Here is an 8,908-nt window from a genome sequence, read left to right on the forward strand (position 1 = left end):
ATACAGTTCCTCATGTTGTGGTGACCCCCAACCATAAAATTATTTTTGTTGCTACTTCATAACTGTAATTTTGCTACTGTTATGAATCGTAATGTAAATATCTGATATGCAGGATGTATTTTCATTGTTACAAATTGAACATAATTAAAGCATAGTGATTAATCACAAAAACAATATGTAATTATATATGTGTTTTCTGATGGTCTTAGGCGACCCCTGTGAAAGGGTCGTTCAACCCCCAAAGGGGTCATGACCCACAGGTTGAGAACCGCTGATCTAACTGTTACAATGTTACAAAGTAAAAATCACTAATTTTGAAAAAGACACAGGACTTCATGAAGTAAATATTGGTCAAATCATACAGAAAGCCATTAAATTAGATGTTAGGATCTGGAAGAGCAATACAAGAAAAAATTTTTAAAATGCAATAGGCACTTGAGATATGTTTAGATTATCAGGAGGTTATCTGAAGGCCCTTGAAAAAAAACAGTGAAATCCCTTAATATTTTTGTAAAAATGACTCTCGTTATAATTATGTGCCAAAAGTCAATGGTAAGCCAAAGCATTTCATTTTGTACCAGCATATAGTTGACAAATTAGGTTAAAAACGTTAATCCTTTATTCTTGGTTCATTCTACAAATTAACAAAGTTGTAACTATAATAGATTTTATGAAATATGAGAAATGTGCTTTTATTATTTTAAATTATGGTTATATTTTCAAGATAAAGTACTAAATTTCCCTTCCTCTTATTCCTCCCCCATTTACTATAAAATTTTAGACCCTGTTTGATGTGGCTTTATATAATTAGCCTTTTTAGGCCCTAATTATTCTACATAAGGGAGACTTCTAGTGTTAGCAGAGATACTCAATCCATTCAGAAGAACCTCTCTAGGAAAAGAACATCCAGCATTGCTACCAACAGGGAAACTCATTCATTGGATAAATCTTAATTAGTCATTTACAGTTTCAGTTATAGTAGAACATGGAAAATTTATACAGTATTTCCTAGTTGGTATCTCATAAATAGTTTATAGATATGAGTGGAGAGATATGTACTAAAATATATTTTTTAACTAAAGCATTTTCTCATTAATATAATTTCAGATATTTTCTTCTTAACTCAATCTTTAACTGGAAGCAGTTCAAGCAGGCTTTAACTGTACTTAAGATGGATAAATTCCTTTTGAAATATAAATAAGCACCTTCTAAGTTCCTTTTTGGGAGGCAGTCAAGGATTGCGGTTAAAAACATGAGCTTTGGAGTGTGACTGACCTGGGTTCCAGCTCTGGTTCCATTTACTAGCTGTGTAACCTGGGGCAAGTTATTTAACCTCTCTAAGTCTCAGTTTCTTTATCTGTAAAATAGAGATAATAACGGTCTCTATTTCACAGGGTTGTGAGGATTAAATGAGATAATGCAGACAATGCCTTACACTTAGTATGTGCTCAATAACTTTTAGCTATCATGTTTTTTATAAGCTTAAATTTTAAGTAACATGTCCTCATGAATATCTGTGGTAATAAAATACATGTACCCAAGACTTTTCTTTTAACTTGCCTAAAATAAGTGAAATTAAAGGTTCCAACTAAGAAAATCGGTGGACATAACTTCTCCTTACACATATAAGAGAAATTCCTCAGCAATGCAATATATTACATTTAGAAAAGGCAATTTTAAAATTAAGAAGAAAACATCTACATTTAAAACATACAGACATATAGTTAAAACATCTTGGATTTCATAACACTTTTAGTAAATGATTTTTAAAAACAACTTTGTAGGTTTATTTCATAAAATCTCATCTCCTGTAAAGTAGGTAAAGAGTATTATTCTCTTCCTTTTAAAAAATAAAATAAAATTCTGATATGAGGACATTCAGGGTCTTGAAAAAATAATAAAAATGGCACACAAATTAAGGTTCTGTAATTGATGATCACTGCTACACTGTGATATTAAACCTAGAAGCACACTTTTACCCAAATGAGAGGTTCCAGTTAAGTCTTTATAGATCTCTTACCAGACTCTTATCAGAAAGTCATATGTATCTATGCTACTCAAAGAACCTATTCCTCAGAGTTATAAATAAAACATCTACTGGATATCATTTTCAAGGGACGAGATCACAATGTAATCGGTTCCTGTTAAATCTAGACCTATGAAATTAATTTTATGAATTGAAAAGCAGGTAACTAAAATTTTTTTCTAAAGGTTAAAATAATTTTTAAACTCTAATTTTAACATAAAACTTTTAAAGACTATAAAAGTTTTGCACACCTACAAAATCCAACTTTTTACCACTTCTTAAATATGTTTTAGGTATAATAAGTTCCATGAAAACACCACCAAAAAGCTGTTGACTTGTTTAATTTTTTAAAAAGTCATTGTCTAGAAGTAAATAATAATTTGGGAACTGATTAGTAAAGTAAGTGAAATTATAATTATATCCTTTGTTTTTAACTTTGATTTTTGTCTAAAAACAGTTCATATAGGAACTGCCTTGTTATTTTCAATAAAAAAATGTAATTTTAATAGAAAACCTTAAAATAACTAAAAATTAAAATGTATACAACTCTACTTAAACTTAATTTTCCTAAGATGTCTTCCATTTGTCTTATCAATATACACAACCTGGAAAAGAATTGTGTGTAAAATTTTCTAGAGCAATCAGATAATATTCCACTGCATCAGAGTCTCTTTAGCTTTCATGATAGTAATTAATTCAATTGAAAAGTTCTTGAGAAAATTAAAAAACCTCATTGTTCTCATATACACCAACCACTCATCCCACCTACCCACCTCCACCCTTGAACAAATACTTTTCATCATTGCTTTCTGATTTAATATCCATAGATTTATAATAATTCCTTATAGTACACATTCTTAACACACAGTTACAAAAAAAGAAAAAATTATCACATACCTGGCCATCTAAGTCGAATGCTAAGCAAGCTATACCATGTGTATGAACATCCTTCAGAACCGATATGGTCTGTACCGTGTATGAATCCCAAACACAGATATAAGGCTCTTTCCCAACTTGTCCTGTTGCTACCAATACTCGTTCAGGATGCAATGCAAGGCTGCAAAACAAACAAGTAGAAGACTTAAAATTGGTTACAGAGATTTCATAATATTTGGTATCTATAACATATACCAATGTGAAAATTAGACTTTACTTATCCATTTAAAATAATTTGGATTCAAAATAAATAACCTCTATAAAAATCTAGGCTAAGAGTTACTACTTCAATAGTACATGTGATAAAGTTAGTGATAGACCTCGTAATCCCTGTAATATGATACAGTGTGTGTAAACTTCTCCAAAAACAGAATGTTCACAAGGATCAACTGAAGCACAGCAACAAATCAGTAGCAACCCTACCACATTCCATTCTCTCAGTTGGTATGCGTCTGTTTTTAAGCTCTCTTTCCTATTTCACTCCTTTAATGGATAAAGTTAGACCATATCTTTAGTGTCCAAAAATAGTATTATTAGCACTCCTACAATAACATTAATATTAAAGTACAAATCACATTTTACAAAACAAAATGTCACCCATAATTCATAGAAAATAATCTATGAATCTTTAAATACAAGACAAAGACCTAACTGTTGGTAATGATTTATATACATCAGCAGAAGACAGGGAATGAATATAAATTTCTCCTTGATAAATTTTTCTGTAAGTAGATTTAGATGATGAGATTCACCTTTGGGAGGAAAAAGAAATGGCATCAGGGTGGAGGATGTAATGAAAGAGGGAAAAGTTAGGAGGGTATTAAAACAGAATCAACTAATTGAATATAGGGAGAAAGGGAAAGGAAACGGTCTACAATGACTCTAGGGTTTCTGGTTGGAACATCTAGATGGCTTGGGGTAGTAGTCAACAAGTCAGAACATACTAAATGAATAGTAAAAGGGAAGGTAAGTGGAATAAAACTTAGTTCAACATATTGAAGTCAACCAACATATCTATACTAATAAAAGGGTAATATGCTAATTAGATCGGACATCTTCCAGATGTCCTTCCAGAAAAAGACACGGTTGTGGGGGCTGAGGCAGAGGCAGTTAGGGGCAATCAGGCTGGCAGGGGAGGGCAGTTAGGGACGACCAGGCCGGTAGGGGAGGGCAGGTCAGGGCAACCAGGCTCGAAAAGGGGAGCAATTAGGGGGTGATCAGGCCAACAGGGAAGCAGTTAGGGGGCGATCAGGCCGGCAGGCAGAGGCGGTTAGTTAGGGGCAATCAGGCTGGCAGGCAGAGGCAGTTAGGGGCGATCAGGCTAGCAGGGGAGCAGTTAGGGGCATCAGGCTGGCAGACAGAGGCGGTTAGGCAGGCAAGCAGGCGAGCGGTTAGGAACCAGCGGTCCTGGATTGCAAGAGGTATGTCCAACTGCCAGTTTAGGCTTGATCCCAGCAATCAGACATCCCCCGAGGGGTCCCGGATTGGAGAGGGTGCAGGCAGGCTGAGGGACCCCCACCCCCATGCACGAATTTCGTGCACCGGGCCTCTAGTCATATTAATAAAGAACAACAAAACCCACACATAGAAACAGATATAGAAAACACATTTGACAAAAATTTAACCCCTTTTATGATAAAAATACATAACAACCTAAGAATTTTAGACAGAGAACTTTCTAAATCTGATTAAACCCACTGCTAATATCTGGCAACCGTCAAAGTGTTCTCTGTATCCATGAGACTGTTTCTGTTCTACTTGTTCATTTATTTTGTTTTTTAGATTCAACTGTTAATAGATATATTTTAATCCTTACTTCATTAAAATAAATTTCTGCTCTGTGAAAGACAATGTCAAGAGCATTAGAAGACAAACCACAGACTGGGACAAAAGTTTATAAAAGACACATCTGATAAAGGACTGTTAAAACTCAACAATAAGAGAACAAACAACTCAATTAAAAATTAAGCCAAAGACCCTAATGGACACCTCACCAAAGAAGATATACAGATGGCAAATAAGTATATGAAAAGATGCTCCACATCACATGTCAGCAAGGAAATACACTGTGAAACAATGAGATTCTACTACAATCCTGAACTTTCCATGGTCCAAATCGCACTGCAACTGTTCCATAATACTGTTGAAGTCATCACCTGAGCACTGGGCTACACTTTACTTGATACCATCCAGGATGCACATATAATTTTGTCTGTTAGTGAAACTTCCAGGTCCCCATTTAGTGAGCATTTTTCTGGATTGATGATGGAAGACATCTGTGTTTTAGTGTTTCCAGCCCCTGATGATACTGAGCACATCCACCAAGAGAAAATCATAGTTAAGATTGCTTTATTTGGTAATAAATTCCAAACAGGGATGTCCAGCAAGGGAGAACTTAAAGCAAGAGGCCCAAAATTTTTAAAGGGGTTTCAACACTTAGCAAATTATCTACATTGTTATATAATGCATAATAGTAAGTGAATAAATTTGGCCCTGAGTTTTTTGAGGTTGACTTCCTAACCCTCCAGCTAAACACAGGTTATTACTATATCTAGAGTAGTGGTTTTTAACCCTGGCTGCGTATCAGACTCATCTGGAAAGCTTAGAAATTACAAACAGAAGCAAACAACAATAAGCAAGTTATACCCGAAACCCACTCTAAACAAATTAAATCAAATTTCTAGGGATGAGACTCAGCCATCGGTGGTTTTCTTATGTTTGAGTTATTTTAACTCTCCAAGCGACTCTAATATGCAGCCAGGGTTGAGAATCAGGAATCTAGAAGCAGTGGTTTTCAAACTTTCTAATACATCATTATCACCTGGAGGTGATTAAAATGGATTAACTGCTGGGCCCCATATCCACAATTTCTGATTAGGCCTGGGGTGAACTCTGAGAATTTGTAGTTCTAACAAGTTGCCAGGTGATGTCAATGTTGCTGGTTAGAGGGCCACACTTGGAAAACCACTGATCTAGATAGAGCAGTGGTTCTCAACCTTGGCTGCACATTAGAATCACCTGGGAATCTTTTTAAAATTCTGATTTCTGGGCCTCATCCTCCGGAAATTCTGTTTCTTTGTTACTAATGTTGTGGCCCCACCCCAAAACAAAGAAACAGAATTTCCAGAAGATGAGACCCAGAAATCAGGATTTTAAAAAGATTCCCAGGTGATTCTAATGTGCAGCCAAGGTTGAGAACCACTGAGATAGAGGGTGCTTTTCAAACTTCAAACTGCAATATGTTTACAATCAGCTGAGAGTGTTAAAATTCAGCATCTAATTCCGTAGGTTGGGTGGGGTTGGAGATCTCCATACCTAAGATGCTCCCAAGTGATGCTGAAGCTACTGGTCTGAGGACCATACGTTGAAGCAACAAGAATCTACAATTGCCAGCCATGTGTCATTTTTTAAAAATAACCAAGTAAACTAGAAGCTGCTGGGACAAATCTTGAAGGCCAGTTTTGTATTTTGGAAGACATCTTTCTGCTCCCCTCCCCCCTTCACCTGATCACCTGAGCATACGGTCTCCTGGAGAGTCTTGTGATTACAATATGGGATGGGGCAAAAGTCGGTTTATGGCTGTGAGTATGCAAAACACGAAGTTTATTCTTGTATTTTTATTAATTATTGTATTCTTTTCCATATGAACAACTGTAAACCTACTTTTGCCCCCACCTTGTAAAAATAAGAACAAGTGACCCTAAAATTCCTGTATTATTTCTGACAGTGAAACTAATTTCTATATAAATCAGTACTGATATAAATACAACTAAAGGATAAATTACTAGAGAAGTACTATAGATATGTGGTAAAAAGAAGTAAAACAACAAGCAACATGGACAAAATGATAAGTCATGTGACACCATCATTAGCAATTTTAGATGTAGTAAGATGACAGAAAAACTGGTAAGTAAATGATAGACAGGTTGTGGTTCATTCTTTACAAGCCATATAGCATTTACAGTTTCAGAACGTAAAGAAAATAACCGGCTCATTCCGGTTAGCCCCAGACTAAGTCAGATTTGACCAATAAGTTTTACCTAAGTTTCAAGCAAATATGGAAACAAAACAGATGATAGAAACAGTAAACTTTTTATTACTAAGGCTAATATTTCAACAACACTGTTTTCCACTATGCATCACATTTATGAATATTACATTTTTAGCTATGAAATAATTGAAAATGGTTGAAGTACTTTCTGTATTTATATTTCAAACACTGAACGGAAAGAAAATGAAAAAGTCTGAACATGTGCCTGATCTATTTCACAAACAATAATGATCTGTCATTGTTCGATATGAAATTTCCAGAGCCTTTTCACTGATTCTTAATCTATATTCTTAGTACTGTATTAAATTTGTGCCACCAATTTCAAGATGCAATATGACTCTGATTTTACGATCCCATTGCAATTTTTTTCAGGAAACCTTCTTAGTGTTATAAATTGTTTTAAGGATAAATCTTTTGTCTATAGAAAAGTAACTTGCCATTTTGCAATATTGTGAGACAATGTATGGGCTGTGCAACTACATCTATCTATCTTCCTACTTACCTATGTGAAAGGAAAGCAAAAGCATTACCTTCCTTAGAGTTTACTGAAACACAATTATAAACATTCAAGCAGTGTGACATATGACATAACTTCTACTTACTCCTGGATGCGCAAAAACATAGTGCCCCATCAAATAAATCGTATCTAGATTTCAAAGACCCTCATTCATACCATCCTGCTTTCAGATACCAAAGAGTACACACAACAGAGGTAGGTGCACTCTGAGATGACCTCAAAATCCTTCACACCTCCCTCACCCACTGAATTCAGCCTACTAGACTGAGTACCTGGAGGTAAAGTTACTACCTAACCCCTGTACTGTGGGCGACCTAACACATGGAAAAGAAAGAAACTGTCAAGGATCATGAAAAAGACAGAGAACTGGCGTGAAGTCTACTCTTGGGATTAATCACAACAAACAAACAAATGAACCCAAAACAACCCGATTCCCTATTCCACAATCTCAATTTCTGCTCTCCGTATCTTTACTCCATCTTACCCCACTACCTTGTGCTTGTCCCAGACCCCTTTTCCCTACAGATCATGGATGTACACACAAAATAAAAGAACTTCGTCGTTTATGGAACTTATGTTTCTTGCCTGTAAGACACCAAACCCAGATACTGGATTTGAAATGCCCAATTTAAATCCTGTGGCGTGACCAAATCCAATCACAGAATTTCTAATAAAAACCCAGAAGTGGCACACAAACACATGCTCCAAATAGTTGACGCAAAGGCGTCCATCACCTACACGTATGCTGTGCTTGAGGCAGTCATCAATGGCTTCGCACCATTTCTGCACCTTTTAACTTTATTTGCCACCAAAGTTTCTGCCGAGACACTGACTGAAACTTACATTTCAAAGACACCATCCACTAAAGAAATGTCAACAAGCACGGAATACCGCCCAAAGGAGAATTAAAATAAAAATTAAAAAATGTAACGTAAGCCCAAAATACAAAAGTGAACTTATTGAGGGGTATTTTAAGAGGAGGAAACAAGGGGATTGGGAAACGGAAGCTCCTTTCCGATGACACCTACTCCCACACTGCCTTTGGGGTGCAAGTGCTGATCTCCAAAGAACAGCGGGCGGTGAAACCTGAACTAATGACAGCGGCCGAGAGGTGAGCGCCCGCCCGGGCCCGCCTCCAGCTCGCGGTCCCCGGTTCCGATCAGTCCTCTATCCGGTACGGGACTTCCCCCCGGAGCCTGAAGAATTCGTTGAACCAGAAACCTCGGGCGGGATGTAGAGGAGCAAACTGCTACCTAAATAACCTTTTTGCAGTTTCGTAAACGCGGAGGGAGGAGGATACCCAGCCTGAGCGCCGAACGCCCGGAGAGCCGCGGAGAGGCGTTTGCAGGGGGAGGACCGGTGGCTTCGGGACGAGGCG

At 36.7% G+C, this 8,908-nt stretch overlaps 1 protein-coding gene across 1 annotated transcript in view; it reads right to left on the reverse strand.

Moving 5' to 3' along the window:
• Nucleotides 1–8,812, reverse strand: part of EML5 (echinoderm microtubule associated protein like 5) — a 102,717-nt gene extending 93,905 nt beyond the window's left edge. The window contains exons 1-2 of the mRNA XM_014543665.1: nucleotides 8,793–8,812; nucleotides 2,924–3,083 (exon numbers count right to left, since the gene is read on the reverse strand). The gene's annotated coding sequence lies outside the window, so the exon portion shown is untranslated. The remainder of the gene's footprint in view (nucleotides 1–2,923; nucleotides 3,084–8,792) is intronic.
• Between the last annotated feature and the right edge of the window lie 96 nt (nucleotides 8,813–8,908).

This window comes from Myotis brandtii, unplaced genomic scaffold (assembly GCF_000412655.1).
Source record: "Myotis brandtii unplaced genomic scaffold, ASM41265v1 scaffold332, whole genome shotgun sequence".
Lineage (NCBI taxonomy): Eukaryota > Metazoa > Chordata > Mammalia > Chiroptera > Vespertilionidae > Myotis > Myotis brandtii.